The following is a 15,348-nucleotide window of genomic DNA, read 5'->3' as shown; positions in this document are numbered from 1 at the left end:
GCCACCGAGGAGGCCCGTTAATGCCTTTCTTTACCAAATTAAGTCTCCAGATTATCTCTGAGTCTGCTAGTGTGTTTTCTTTCTTGCCCATGGGTCACACTTTTCTGCTTCTTCCCATGTTTCTTAATTTTTGATTTAGTGGGAAACTATGGGTGTAAAACCTAAAACAATATAGTGAATAATAATTACTCCCAGAAAAACATATAATCCTTCTTCTGCCACATCATTAGTAAGTGGGATTTAAACGTTTTTAATTGATTCAATGTGCAGTTAAGTTGGAGGTAAGAACTTTTTGTAAATATACTAAGATTCAGTTTCCCAATAGTGGTTTAATCTATTTTGAGGGTGAGGTAAAAACATTTCTCACAGCAGCGATATTCAAACCTAAGATCTGTGAGACTTTGATATCTCTGTGTATTAGTTGTTTCTTTTGTGGATATTGGTCTCTCTCTCTCTCTCTTTCTTTCTCTCTCTCTCTCTCCCCGCCCACCCCCCCCCACCTGAACCTCATAACTGATCCTTACTCTTCATTTCTGCTCCTGGATCTTCAAGTGTGAAGATGTCCTTCATTCTAATTTTCTGCCTTCAGTCCTTATCAGACTGGTGTGTACTCTATGAAGATTTTATGTGCACCTTAAGAAGAACTGCTACTAGTTCTCTTTCTCTGCTGACAGACTTCCATAAACTGCTGCCTTACACTCAGGGAAGAATCCGTGGACCTCTGGGAGACATTTGTTAGTTCTTCTGTCTTACATCAGCCTCCTCCAAGGCACATTTTTGCAAACAGGGAAGTTTTCTTGTCTGTCTCCTCTCCCTGTCCTGTTCCCAGCCATTGGTGTGCTACTCCTTTGCATCCAGTGAGAGCCTTAAAGGAGAAATTTGGCAGTTGGATGTAGACTTCCTTCAGACTCCTTGGAGTTTGAATCTGTCACACAGCACAATATGCAGTCAAAATGTTGTTAATAGTTTGAATGGTTTCTCATTACTGGCACCATGGGAGTTTTGTTCCTGCTCCTCCATTCCCCACCCCCAGATGTTAAAGATCCCATGGGACTCTGCTCCTAGGAAGGGCTTGCCATCTCTGGAATTGAACTCATTTTGGTTTCTTTGTGTCTTCAGCTCACTATGTGTTTTGTAGTTTACCCATAACACTCACATGTCCAGTGTGGAGCTTTTTCCTTCCGACCCAGAAACAGAAGCCCTTTCCAAACCTTAGTCAAAGAATCTCTAAAAAGCATAGGAGATTCACTGTGTAACAGAACTGAGGATACTACTTTAATAACCCTCTTTGAACTTGATTTCTTTGAATTTGCATGGTTTATATTAAAATATATTCTAAGGTAAATATTCATATTCATAATATAATAGGATCAAAGGTACCAGTGCCTTTATTAAGAGTCATTAAGATTCCATGCTGGTTTTTAATTTAAAATGACACTATGGTGTATATACACGATGGGATGTTACTCAGCTGAAAAAAAATTTAAAAAGATGAAATCCTGCCGTTTGCAATAACACAGATGGACCTAGAGGGTCTTACGCCAGACAGAGAAGGGCAAATACTGCGTGATTTCACTCCTTCTTGTACACAGAGAAACAAAAAAGTGAACTAAATAAACAAAATCAAACATGTACAATACAAGACCAAATTAGTGACTACCAGAATTGAAGGTGGAAAGGGGGAAAGTAAATTGGGCGAAAGGGATCAATTGAATAGTGAAGGATGAATTAGACATTTCGTGGTGATCACAATGAAGTGTATACAGATACTGATTTACAAACATGCACTTGAACCCATACAGTGTCACAAATCAGTGTTACTTCCCTATAAACAAACTAAACAAACCAATGGGCATCATCTCTCTCCTTTGATCACAGATTAATATGATTAATTTTTAGAATTAACCCCCCATTATTTAGGCTAAAGCTTAATTTCTTCCGGAAGGTACATGAAAATTTTGACACTATCCAGTTTCTTGCTTCCATGATTTAAAAACAACCAAAAAAGCTAATGCAGCTTCTAAGAAGACACTATCACTTTTTAGCAGATTGATCACATCTTGGAGCTGCGAGCTCTATGATAAAAATGAATGTGGCAAACATAATCACCTAAAGTAAATTTACTCTTCCCATCACATATACACAGAAATATAAATTGCAGAGATACAATTAAGAAAAATAAATTAAATTAGAAATAGAAAAAATAAAATGATAGTTTGAATAACTTTACCATGTTTTGCAATCAGCCCTGGAATTACATATCTGTACCCTAAGTTGTGAAACACTAAGCACAGCACAGAATGGGAAATTGTAATAAATAGTCATTATTGCCAATACGGGAAAAGACAATATATTCAGGGCATGTATCTATGAAGTTTAGAGAAAAAAGATTGAAAATACATCAGGGTGAGCCAAAGGAAAATTGGTATCTCATAGGAGATGAGATGTGGTGGTGGGAGAGTTGTATTTATAATTAATAAAAGACAAAACAGCAGAGAGGCAGTACCTACATTTTCATCTTCAACAGTGTAAAGACCAATCATTAAAGGTGCTCCAGAGAGACAATCTAGATTTCCTCATAGAATAGAAGGACAGAACAGATTAAGGAGAGTAATAATAAACTGTGGTGTCTCCCTGTCGGGAAGGATGGGGTGGGGGTGTTGCCTATGGACAGATAGATCCACTTCTTGCCAGGAGACCATGGACATGCAGTAAACTCCATCTTCGGTGGGCATGTAGGGAACAGACATGTTAGATTCATTGGAGCTTGAACATCTCTCAGACAGAAAAGATTGACAGTCAAGTGGAGTTACAAGGATGAAGGATGCCCAAGAGTGCTTGCCATTTCACACCTTGGGTCTTCTTTTCCATACCTAAACATAGCTATTTGTGCTTCCCATTTTTAGGCATTCGTGAAACATACATGATCCCTAAAGCCTTTTCTTCAAAATCTACCTTTCATTTCATTACCAAGTGCATCCTTCAATTTGACCTGACCTCTGGGTTGAAAAGTCCTTCATAGCTCTGGTCCCTATGTTGTTTGGTCCTGTCATTAACCTCCCCTGAAAGCTAAATTTCTATTCAAGGTGTTTCTAGAGAAGCAGCCATCTGATGGGAAGGGAGAAATGGAATCAGTCACAAGGTGGCAGAAGAGTTCAGCCACACCCTTTGCTAAAAGTCTTGAGAGACCTTAATTTCTCAGTTCAATTGGGAAAGTTTTGGAGTTGAATGAATGCCTCACCCGAAGCAGTGTCCAGTATTTTTCAGTTCCATTTAGTCTGCTGGGACTATTGCAAATGGAGAATCAGGTTGACACCAACTCCACTGAGCTCCTCCGAGGGCAAACTTAGATGAAGTCCCAGCTTAGGACATGTGTTCCAAATACACCTAAGGAGCTTTCCTCAATGAAAGGTGGAAAGGAGAGACACAAAATGTCTTTCACATTGTCTTGTGCCTGGGGAATACTATATTCCTTAGACAAACAGGCAAACAAAACAATTGCAAAGAAGAGAAACATAAGGTGGTGGTTGTGTAAACAAAATTTCTGCATTACCATGTAATCTGAGTAGCAGGATAGAATCCTGGACAATTTTCTATCACCTCCCAGCTTCCTCACCCAATTTCATCCACATGGAACCCCTCGTAGACTTTGGATTCAGTCCCAGGACTCTGGCAATTATAGATGCTATGCCCTCTGCCTACAGCTCTCTACTCCTTTATTGAGAAATTCCTATGGCTCACTCGCTCATTTCTTTCAGTCTTCTGCTTAATTGTCATATCCTCAGAGAGGCCTTCTGTGACAAGTCCTAGTTGATCTTAATCCTTTATTGTACTTAGAACTTGCCACCTGAATTTTTTTAAAATATTTATTTATTTATGCATAAAAGAACCAGGGTGCAAGCCAGAGGTGCGGGGTGGGGGGTGAAAAGATTCACCATAGACTGAGTGGGGAGCAGAACAGGCAGATCTGTTGAAATACACTGCAGAGGGGAGCAGAGGACGAGACAGAAGAGGTCTGCTGCCCCATGTGGGTTGCTCCCTGGCCGGCTGGGGATCAAATTCATGCTGCAGTGGCTGGTGACAGCTTGATAGTGCTTTCTTTAACCCCTGCACCACCAGGGAAGCCCCCTGCTACCTGAATGTTTCCTGTACTTTTTATTTTTGTAACCTGTTCCCTGCCCTCCACCAATAGGTTTGGTGGTTCACGCAAGACAAGGACATCATTGGTTTCATTGAGTCTGTAGGCCAGATTTCCAAAACGAGTGTTAACACATCATTTATGTTCACTAAGTATTTTATTTATTAATGAATTAATGAATAAATGAAAACATAAGCAAGAGAAGGGGATATATTGAAATGCTGAGAGTGGCTATTCCCATTTGTTGGGATTGTGTTCTCTTTAACTTTCAGAATTTTATTTTATACATTTTTCAATATTTTGTATGGATTCTAGGGACATAATGATACAGGTCAGCAAGGAGCACTAACACTGGCCAAGGATACTGACCAAACAGTTTACTGGTCACTGTCTGAGTTCTTCACCTGCGCACACTATTTCAGACTACTCAGGCTCAGAGAACAACAACAATGGGATTTATTTAACAAACCAGGGAAAAACAAAGAGTTACTGAGGCCAAAAATGTATTTACTTCATCTGAAGCTGTGTCCAGTATTTTTCAGTCCTAAACAGAAGCAGTTAAGATGGCGTCTTCCCGCCACAGAGGACTCAGAGCTCCTCTCCCGAACAATAGGCCATGTGTCCAAGATGGCGTCTTCCTGTCAATGTTGACCTGGAGCACGTGGCAGCCAGACTCTCGGCTAGGTTCCAACTCACGAAGACTACAGAAGACACAAGAGAAGTTGTGTTGGATCCTGGAGTTGCCTGGATGCCCCAGTGCAGCGCCAGACAAGTAACACTCAAGACAGCAACTGCAATGGCTGAATGACCTGACAAATGGCAACACTCACACAGCTCAGTGAGGTGCCCAGCTATGGGTCTTTGCCTTCTTTGTCAGGCTGTAATAGCAACAAAACTGGGAACAGCTTCACTCACTCTGCTACCTGCAAAGCTTCCAAAATTATCCTCTCTGAGGTTGGCTGCTGGAGGTCTTTCCATGCTCAGAGGCCCACAACAGCCTTCTGGAAGATCAGCACAGTGGGAGTCAAAATCTGCTGGCCCCTAATCCTGAAGATCCAAAAACTGCTGAATCCCTGCATGCCCCCTTCTGCAGTACCTTATATTACTTTTCCATTGCTCTCCCCCCAAAAATGCCATACTTTTTAGCTCTTTCCCTGGGACTATCTATCCTCACCAACAACCCCCTCCATGGGACATCACCTGTAATATAGTCCCTGGCCTCAGCCACTGGTTACAATAATACCTTGGGTGAAAATCTCATTTAGGTCATTAACTAGCTCTTTGATCAAAGGTATATAAGTTAATTATATCTATGTGCTTCACTTTCCTCATTTGTAAAATGGTGGTAAAATAATACATACCCATAGTTTGTAAGAATTTTTCATTAAGTGCTTTCTGAGCAGTAGTCACTACTGTCAGCAGCAGCATTGCTATTCTATCATATCACATTGCCTTTTATGATTTTACAGTCCTTATAGAAGTGCCATCTTTTGTCATTTTATCCTTCCAATTGTTTTTTTGTAAACTGTTGAATATTCATTTTTTCATACTACCAGGCACACTGAATTTTCAAAAGAATAAATGCCATATTTTTCTTAAAGGCAGTAATAAAAACTGGTTAGCCTTAGGAACTATTATTACCATTTATCTTTTTAACTTTTTATTTTGAAATAAATTTACAACATGCAAAATAACAAAGAATTTCCTTGTCCCCTTCATCTATCTTCCTCCGTAACTACAGAACATTCAAAACCTAGAAATTAACATTTGTACATTATTTTTAATGATTTTACTTTATTTTCTTTAGCAAAATTTTATTGGGTTACTTTCTCAGCACTACTTCATAATTTTCAAGGTACATCTTCACTTCCATGTGTGAATACACCTCCCCTCACTCATCACCAAAGTTCTAGCACCCTTCCAACTATCAGATTAACCCCTTCTACCTTATTCTCTCTCTAATTCACTTCCCCTCTGGGAACCACCATATTTTTCAGAGTCTAAGAGTAATTTTGATTATGATTTGTTATTTCCTTTGTTTTGATTATTTGATTATTTGTGAGAAAGCATACATTGCATTTCACTTTCTTACTTATTTCACTTAACACAACCATCTCAACCAGTCTCTGCTATGTTGTTGCAAAAGGCAAGATTTCATCTTTTTTAACAGCTGAGTAATTTTCCATTGAGTATGTGTGCCACAACTTCTTTATACAATCAGTCTGTGCATGTGCATTCAGTTGTTTCCCCATTTTGGCTATTGTGAATATTGCTATTATGAACATAGGGACACATATTTTTGATTTAGTGTTTTCATATTCTTTAGATAAATACCTAGGAGTAGTTTTGCTGGCTCATATGGTATTTCCATTTTTAGGTTTAATATGAATCTTCATACTATTTTCTGTAAAGGCTGCACCAATTTACATTCCCATACATGTTGTTTCCTGCTTACTAACTGGGAGATATATTTGCTCCTCACATAGGATTAATACTCAAAATATATAAAGAACTTACCTAATTTAACAGCAAACACAAACAACCCAATCAAAAAACAGGCAGAAGATTTGAATACACATTTCTCCAAACAGTATATACAGGTGGCCAACAGGTACATGAAAAAAATGTTCTACTTAGGAGACATACAAATCAAAAACCACAATGAGATACAACTCATACACACACACATACATGTAGAGACTGGTAAAATACTGTTAAATAAACTCTAAACCTTAGTCAAACCTCTTTGGTTTTGAAATGCATTCATGTTTTTGAGGGTAAGGGGTAGTTGTACCTGTGTGTTTAATTTTATAAGAAACTTTGAAACAATTTATGGAGTGACTGTACAATTTTACATTTCTACCAGCAATGTGTGAGAGTCCAGTTGTTCAACAGTTGCTCCGCATCCTCTTTTGGATAAATTTTCCTTTAGCCATTCTAATATGTGTATAGTGTCATCTCATTGTGAATTTAATTATGTTTCTTTAATAGCTAATGGTATTGACCATCTTTCCAAGTGCTAATTTGTCATCCATATATCTAGTTTTGTCTATTATAATCTTTAACCATTTTTAATTGGATTATTGTCATAATGTTGAGTTTACAGAATTCTTCATATATTCTTAATTCAAGTCTTAAAAATATGTGGTTTCACATTTAGATATATAACCCATTTTGAGTCAATTTTTGTATAAGATGTGAGATTTAAATTGAGGTTTGGGAGATGTTATTTGTTTTTCATATGGAAGCTTAATTGCACCAATGTTATTTGTTGAAAAGACATCCTTCTTCCAATTGAATTACTTTTGCAACTTATGTCAGAAATAAGTTGGCTGTATTTGTAGGGAATCTATTTATGAGTTCTCTATTCTGATCCAGTCTATCCCTCTGCCAAATAACACACTAATTGCTGGATTGCTTAGTAAGTTTTAAATTAAGTATAGCAATTCTCCAACTTTATTCAACTTTTATCTAATATTTTCTTTATTCCTCTTGTTGGGCTAATTTTAAAATTAACTTATCGACATCTATATATATCTTATCTCTATCTCAACTTCTTTTTTTTTTAAAGATTTATTTAAACAAGCACTGGGTATAGTCAGAAGCGTGGGAGGGTGAGAGAATTCACCAGAGCCAGAGCGGGGAGCAGAGCAGGCAGAAGGACCGAAGTACACTGCTGAGGGGAGCAGCGGGCAGCAGGAGAAGTCTGCCCGCATGGGGGACCCTCCTCCGGTGGCCGGGGAGCACCGGGGATGGAACCAACGCCGCAGAGGCCGCGGGCAGCTTCACAACCCAGCGCTCAACCGCTGAGCCACCGGGGAGGCCCTATCTCAACTTCTTATAGAGTCAACCCAGGACATACCTATACCAGACAAAATAAAGCATAACAATATGATATAATAAATAATTGTAGATATGTATATACTATATTAATAATAATCTGAAAAATTGGGTTCACTTGAAACTGTACATTTTTTATGGTTTACTTGCATGATATAAAATGGTATTTTTAAAGATAAAGACAGAACTGATTAACAATGACAATTAGTATTAATTAATAGATGGATGAACTAAGAGGCAAGTACTATGTGTGAGAAAATGTAATAAGATTTTACATTTAAGGGCCTCCCTGGTGGCACAAGGGGTTAAGACGTAACCTATGAAGCTATCTGCAACTACTGCAGCACCAGTTCGATCCCTGGCCAGGACCTCTCCTGACTTGCCCGCTGCTCTCCTCAACAGTATATTTAAGTTGATCTCCCTGTTCTGTACCCCACTCTGTCTCTGGTGAATCCTCTCACCCCCTGCACCTCTGGCCTGTACCCCAGTTCTTGTATGCATAAATAAATAAATCTTTTTTAAAAAACGATTTTACGTTTAACTCTTGATTGCAAATTTAAGCATTATAAGCTATATTTTAGTTATTCTTAAGATGTATAGATTTAAGAATTTAGGATAATATAAATGAAAAAGGACTATAGGATACTCGTTTATTTAATTAAAAATAACAATGATGTAATTCTTTCCATCCCATGACATGGTAGGATATTTTGTCTCCTGTTCTTTCTTTCTTTGTTTTTTTTTTCTTTGCCACAGTATTTCTCTACAATGCTTGCAGTCTTCCTGATATGCTTCGTTTATTTTGGTAGTGATAAGATTGAGTATAAACATATAATTCACTTTGATTTGCAGCTGTGCTTTTTTCAATTCTACATTTCATCTATTCTGTGTCAGTCCAGCATGATGACATCAAGCTAAATGTATTCTCAACGACTATTTGAACATAGAAGACTTAGGATTTTATTTATCAGAAACAGTAAGTTTTTAGATTTGTAGAAATTCATTTCAAGTTTTCAAAAAAGATTCACTTTACAAAAATATCCAAAATGCAATATACTATGTAGATACAGACTTGTTTTTCTAGACCAGTTGTCTGTCAATCAGATCCTTTGCATCAATAAATTCATTATATTTGCTACTGATGTATAAAATGTCCACAATTTATAAACACTCAGAAGTTCATCGGGTGTTAAAATTAGATTATCTTCTTGCACCGGAAAATTGGTTGCAGAGCATAGAGGTAATTTAAACTTGTGAGATCAAATATTGATTCTAAACATGTTACAATTTTTTTAAAAATAAGCTGAAAATGTTCTGTTTAACTTAGCTGTTATCCTTTTCTGATGACTTTTTAAATTTTTTGAAATAATATTCCCTGGCAAAAATACAGTTTTTTGTTATGTAGCAGTATCATTTTATTCAAACTAAAATATAGCATTAGGTAACTCGGGTGTTGTCTTTTATTTTAGATTGTCTTTTATTTTAGATTTCTGTGGTATCTTCAAAAGTCAATAGTTTTAGGAAAAAAATATACATTTCTGTCTCATTGTCCTCCTTTTCTTTATAATCATCCTCAATGTATTTCCAAAGTAGAAAAATGCATTCTTCTTTTCTCATACTTTGAAAGGAAGCTTCCAACATAAGCCGGCATTTTGATATCTTTTCTATGACCAGCAACCGCAAGAGTCAGCTTGTCGGCGCATGTCAAAGGGGCACTGTCTCCTTCTACTTCTATAAAACCAGCAATAGCATTAGTGTTTCCTTATGTTTCCAGAAAGCTGAAAAGTGCTAACAAACTTTTATCAGGAAAGATTCAAAATCAGAGCTAACCATGTCATATTTCACTTAGTGGTGCTGTGTAGAAGATGTGAGGACATTTAACAAATAAGATCTTTCCCCTTTTTTTGGCAATAAATTCATAGATTGATGGAATTTGCTATATTTGCATTTGCATTGTCTGTCAAACACACAGGTAGATGGATCAAGTCCAGACTGGATTTGGACAAGAAAATGACATATTAATTTGTGGTTGTGTAGTATACTCACACTCATTCAGTGGCTGCTATTTTCAACTTGGAGAAAATTTTGATTCACTAAAAAGTGCATTTTTGTCTCATCCTCAATTTGTGAGATTTTTTTTCTCCAAATACAGCTTTTCTTCACTGCATTCAGAAGGAATCAACCCTGAAGTTACCTTGGTCTGATTTCTAGCCTCCAGATTCGTGAGAAAAAAGATTTCTGTTGTTTCAGCCACCCAGGCTGTAGTGCTTGCATACAGCAGAGACCTAGAAAACTAATACAAATCATTTAGCTTTCTCTTCCATGCCCAACCCCCAATTACTTTCTTTATATTGAGCAATGTGCTGTATTGTTTATTTACATTTCATATCTAGTTGTCTGTGTCCTTCGGGTGTCTTTAAAATACACAATTGTTAGCCTCCAGCAAAGTCAGGAACATGGTGGCTTGGGTATGATTGTTCTTGTTTTTTGCTATCTGAATTCTTAGAAAACATGTTCAAAATATTTATAATTTGAACTAGCACTAAGTGAATACAAAGCGGAGCTTTTAATCCACAGGCAAAATCAAATACAGACTAACCTCATGATTACAACATGCCTAAGTACCAATTTATATCACAGTACTTGAAGTGGTGCAATAATACATTCATTTACTGTGAAATGTAAGTAATGGTTTCCAATATTAGTGTTCAGAGTAAAAAATGGATAGTATCTACGAAAATCAAATAATACATGCTGTATCCTTTTGATGCTAAAATGTACCCAGGTAATGGGTACTTGGGGCCTGCCAGATGGGTTCTGTAGTTACTCCTCCCTAATCTTTTCTCATAGCCTTAAAATCCAGGATTTATCATACCTTACAGGGGAATTTCCTGAACTGTGAGACTTTCAGTGCTAACACCAGGACAATCCTGGGCAAACAACGGAGATGTTGACAGGAATTGCATTTAGTCAATAAGTCAGTTTAATCTAATTACTATGTTGAGCTTCTAGGCTTATGAATATGATGCATCTATCCATTTATTCAAGCCTTCTTGGTGTTTTTTAGATCAATGTTTTATGTTTTTGACAGACCCTGTACATGTTTTGAGCTATTGCAAATGCCCTGAGCTTTAAATTTTAGTTTCTAATTGTTAATAGCTAGTATATAGACATATAATTGATAGTCTGTGTTAACTTAGTAATCTATGATCTTACCAAATTCATTCAATACTTCTGGGAGTTTGGTTTTTGGTTTTGTTTTCTGTGAATCATTCAGAGTTTTCTAGGTAATCAGTCATGATATTTGTAAATAGGGAGTTCTTTATTTATTGTCAACTTTATTCATTGTTATTATTCATTTATTTATTCATGGAAAATATGTTTCTTTTTAATTCAACTTTTATTAATTCAGAATATATTTTTTATAAAATTATAAAATTTCAGGAGTACAACTTTGTACCTTAATATGAGTATATGCTTTACTCATACACCACCATCAAAGTTCTAGTGCCATGACACTATCACACTGCCCCCTCTGCCTTTCTTCCCAACCCTCACCCCCTTCCCCAGTGGAACCAACATATTTTTCATAATCTAAGATCTGTTTTTGTTTCCTTTGCCAGTTTGTTTCTTTGGTTATTTATATTCCACAAATGAGTGAAACCATCTGGTAATTGTCTTTCATTTTCTGACTTATTTCACTTAGCATAATCACCTCAAGTCTGGGCCATGTTTTCTCAAAAGGCAAGATTTAATGCTTTATAATAGCTGTAGTATTCCATTGAGTATATATACCATAAGTTTATCAAATAATCCATTGATGAGCATTCAGGTTGATTTTGTGTCTTGGCTATTGTGAATGTTGCTGTGAACATAGAGGTACACATATTTTTATTTTATTATTATTTTTAAAGATTTATTTATTTATACAAGAGCTAGGGTATAGGCCAGAGGCATGGGGGTGGGGAGCGTGAGAGGATTCACCAGAGACAGAGCAGGCAGCAGAACAGGCAGACGACTGAAAGCACTGCTGAAGGGAGCAGTGGGTGAGACAGGAGAGGTCTGCCATGCCATGTGGCTATCTCCCTGGCCGGCTGGGAATTGAACCTGCACTGCAGAGACTACGGACATCTTCAAAGCACTGTGGTCAACCCGCTGCACCACAGGGGAAGCCACACATATTTTTTAAATTAATGTTTCCATATTCATCAAACAAGATACATCGACAAAAATTGAACAACCTACTCAAGAAAGTTTAGTACAGTAAGTTAACAAAAGAGTGAAGATGATAAACTCACCTCCTTCAAATATTAACTACTAAATTATTACACAGAAAACTGAATGACCTGTGAAAGAGAATCAGATGACTACTCCATACACTAGGTGAAGCATCCCAACAGAAAAGGATAGGAAAAACTGAAATCAAGCTCTATTTGCAGCTATTCTGCGCAGTGCAACCCATGAGAGGGAGGGGTGGCTACTGTATAGAGCCCTCTATTGTTGATTGAGGGGCACATGCCCACATGAGGGACTATGGAGATCGCACACTGGCCTAGACACAGAAATCACATACATGAGAGAGGGCAAACCACTGAGAAACTATAGGAAAAGAGGCTTAAAGTGATTACTGGTTTGAGCCTGTGACTCTTAATCTAGAATAATTGGAGTCTGAACTGGCAGGGTGAACCAAGTCAGATCACCTGTGTCTCCTCACAGAAAAGGCCCAAACGTGTGATATTTGTAGCCCAAAAGTGTGATATTTGAAACACCTGTCTTGCCACCACCCAGCACCCACACAAAGACAACAACTGAATGTGTTCACGGGGAGTTTAAGCACGTGGATCTTACTAATAGCACTTGCCCCAGGGTAAGTCTCCTTACTCAAAATACAGAGAACAACGCCCAGCTGTGGTCTGTTGCTATAATCCTTCGCCAGTGCTGCACTTAGTGTGCAAATGCGGCCTAGAAGATGTAGCAGAAGACTGTTTGAGATAGTTTAGGAGTTAGCCTAGAAGCAGGGCTTACTGATGATCCTCACCACACAAACACGGTGGGAAGCTTGAACCCTTGGTACTCACTGACAGTTTCTTTTTGGTGGCCTACTGCCAAGGTTCCTTCCACCATTTATCCCTTGCCAGTACCAGCATTTGACCTTACAAGCACTTGGGAAGGAATCAGTCTGTGAAATAACAGACACCTAAAGAACCTGGGTGAAAGCCTGTAGCGTAAGCGAAAAGTATCAGGCTTTTCAGCCCTCCCGCCATCAGGATAGATGAGGGAAACCTGTGGTCCTGAATGCATGCCTGACAGTGGGCACCTGAAGTGGGTACACCTGGGCTGAGAGACTGAGTTTTATAAAGGCGTTATAGGGATGCCCGCAGAAGCCAAGAATGAACGGAAGCCGAGAGAAGAAGAGAAGCAGAGAGAACGTCAGAGAGCCCAGAAAGAGTGAAGACTTGCTGGGGGCTGGGAGGTTGGCCAGCCTCCCAGCCCCCCAGAACCCCTACCTGCCATGTACCCGGTAAATCCAAATAAAAGATCTGCAAAAGCCACTGAAGACCTCTGACTCCTCCTTTACCCGGTCTGCTGGATCAGAAAACTTGTGCCGTGGCCATTCCTGTCCTTACAAAGCCCTAAGGTTATGCCCATCTTCTGGCAGGAGAGGGATAAAAGCAATTTACTGAGAGAAAAGTAAACTCCCTGTTACAAACTATAAAAACTAAAAGTGAAGAGACATAGGAACATATCAAAATCTAGAGCAAAACACACACACACACAGAGGGAAGCGTCAATTCAAGAAAACTGTGAAATATGTTTAAGGTGTTTAAGGTAACAGTTATAACCATGTTTGTTGAATTAAAACAGTGAATGAGGGGCCTCCCTGGTGGTGCAAGGGGTTAAGCACCACACTATGAAGCAATCTGCAGCCTCTGTAGCACGAGTTCGATCCCTGGCCAGGGAGCTACCCACATGGCGCAGCAGACCTCTCCTGGCTCGCCCGCTGCTCCCCTCAGCAGTGTACTTCAGTCAGTCTGCCTGTTCTGCTCCTACTCTGTCTCTCTTAAATCCTCTCACCCCCGTACCTCTGGCCTGTACCCCAGTTCTTGTATGCATAAATAAATCTTTTTTTAAATAACTCTAAAAAAATGAATGATATAAAACAGAGGTATAATAAAGACAGAAAATAAGAGACTTCTACAACTAGAATTAATGGATCTAAAAAATACCATAACTATTTAAAAAACAATAGCGAGCCTCAATAGTAAAAAAAAAAAAAAAAAAAAAAAAAAAACAGGTATTGGACAGTATTAGTGAGCTTGAAAGCACAGTGTTGGAGAACACACGAATAGAACAACAAAGAGGAACAAAGAACAAAAAATTTATAACCGTACAAGAGGTCTTTGGGATTTCTGAAAGAGAAATAATAGCTGTATCAAGTGGATACCAGAAGAAGAGAAAGACAATGGCAAAGAAAATACTGAAAACTCCCTAATACATTTAATGATGTCAGTACTACCCTAATCCCAAAACCAGAAAAGGACAGTACAAAGAGAAAAAGAACACTATAGACAAATATCCCGACGAACTTAGATTCAGCAACCCTCAAAAAAAAAAAATACTAGCAAATTGATTTCAAGAATACGTTAAAATGGTAATACATCATGACCAAGTGTTATTTATTCCAGGGATAGAGGGATGATTCAACATAAACAAATCTATTAATTTTATCCATCATGTTAACAAAAGGAAAAGTCAAAATTATATGATCATATCAATAGGTGCAGAAAATGCATTTGACACAACTCAACATCTATTTAAGATAAAAGCACTCAATAAAATGGAATAAATTGAACTTACCTAAACATTATAAAAGCCATATATGAGAAATCCACAGCCAACACCATACTCAATGTTGAAAAGCTGAACACATTTCCATTAAGATCAGGAACAAGACAAATATGTCCATAGTCACCACTATTGTTCAACATATTATTCAACGTCCTAGAGGGAGCAATTGCACAAGAAGATATAAAAGGAACCCAAATTGAAAAATAAGAAATAAAACTGTAACTATTTGCAGATGACATGATAACATACATAGAAAACACAATGACTCTACCCAAAAGGTACTAAAAGTAAGTCGGCAGAATACAAATCAACACACAAAAGTCAGTTGCAATTCTATATGCGAACAATATATCAGAAGAAAGGGAAATAAAGAATACAATCCCACATACACTCACACAAAAAAGAATGAAATACTTGAGAGCAAACAGATCGAAGAAGGTGAAGGAACTTGTAGAGGCAGGATGGCACAGTTCAGGATCTCTATGATTGGAGCAGACAGATAAAGGAGAGTCCTGAAGCCC

The sequence above is a fragment of the Talpa europaea genome, assembly GCF_964194135.1.
Source record: "Talpa europaea genome assembly, chromosome: 14".
NCBI classification, from domain to species: Eukaryota; Metazoa; Chordata; class Mammalia; order Eulipotyphla; family Talpidae; genus Talpa; species Talpa europaea.
Note: the sequence above shows the minus strand (reverse complement) of the source record.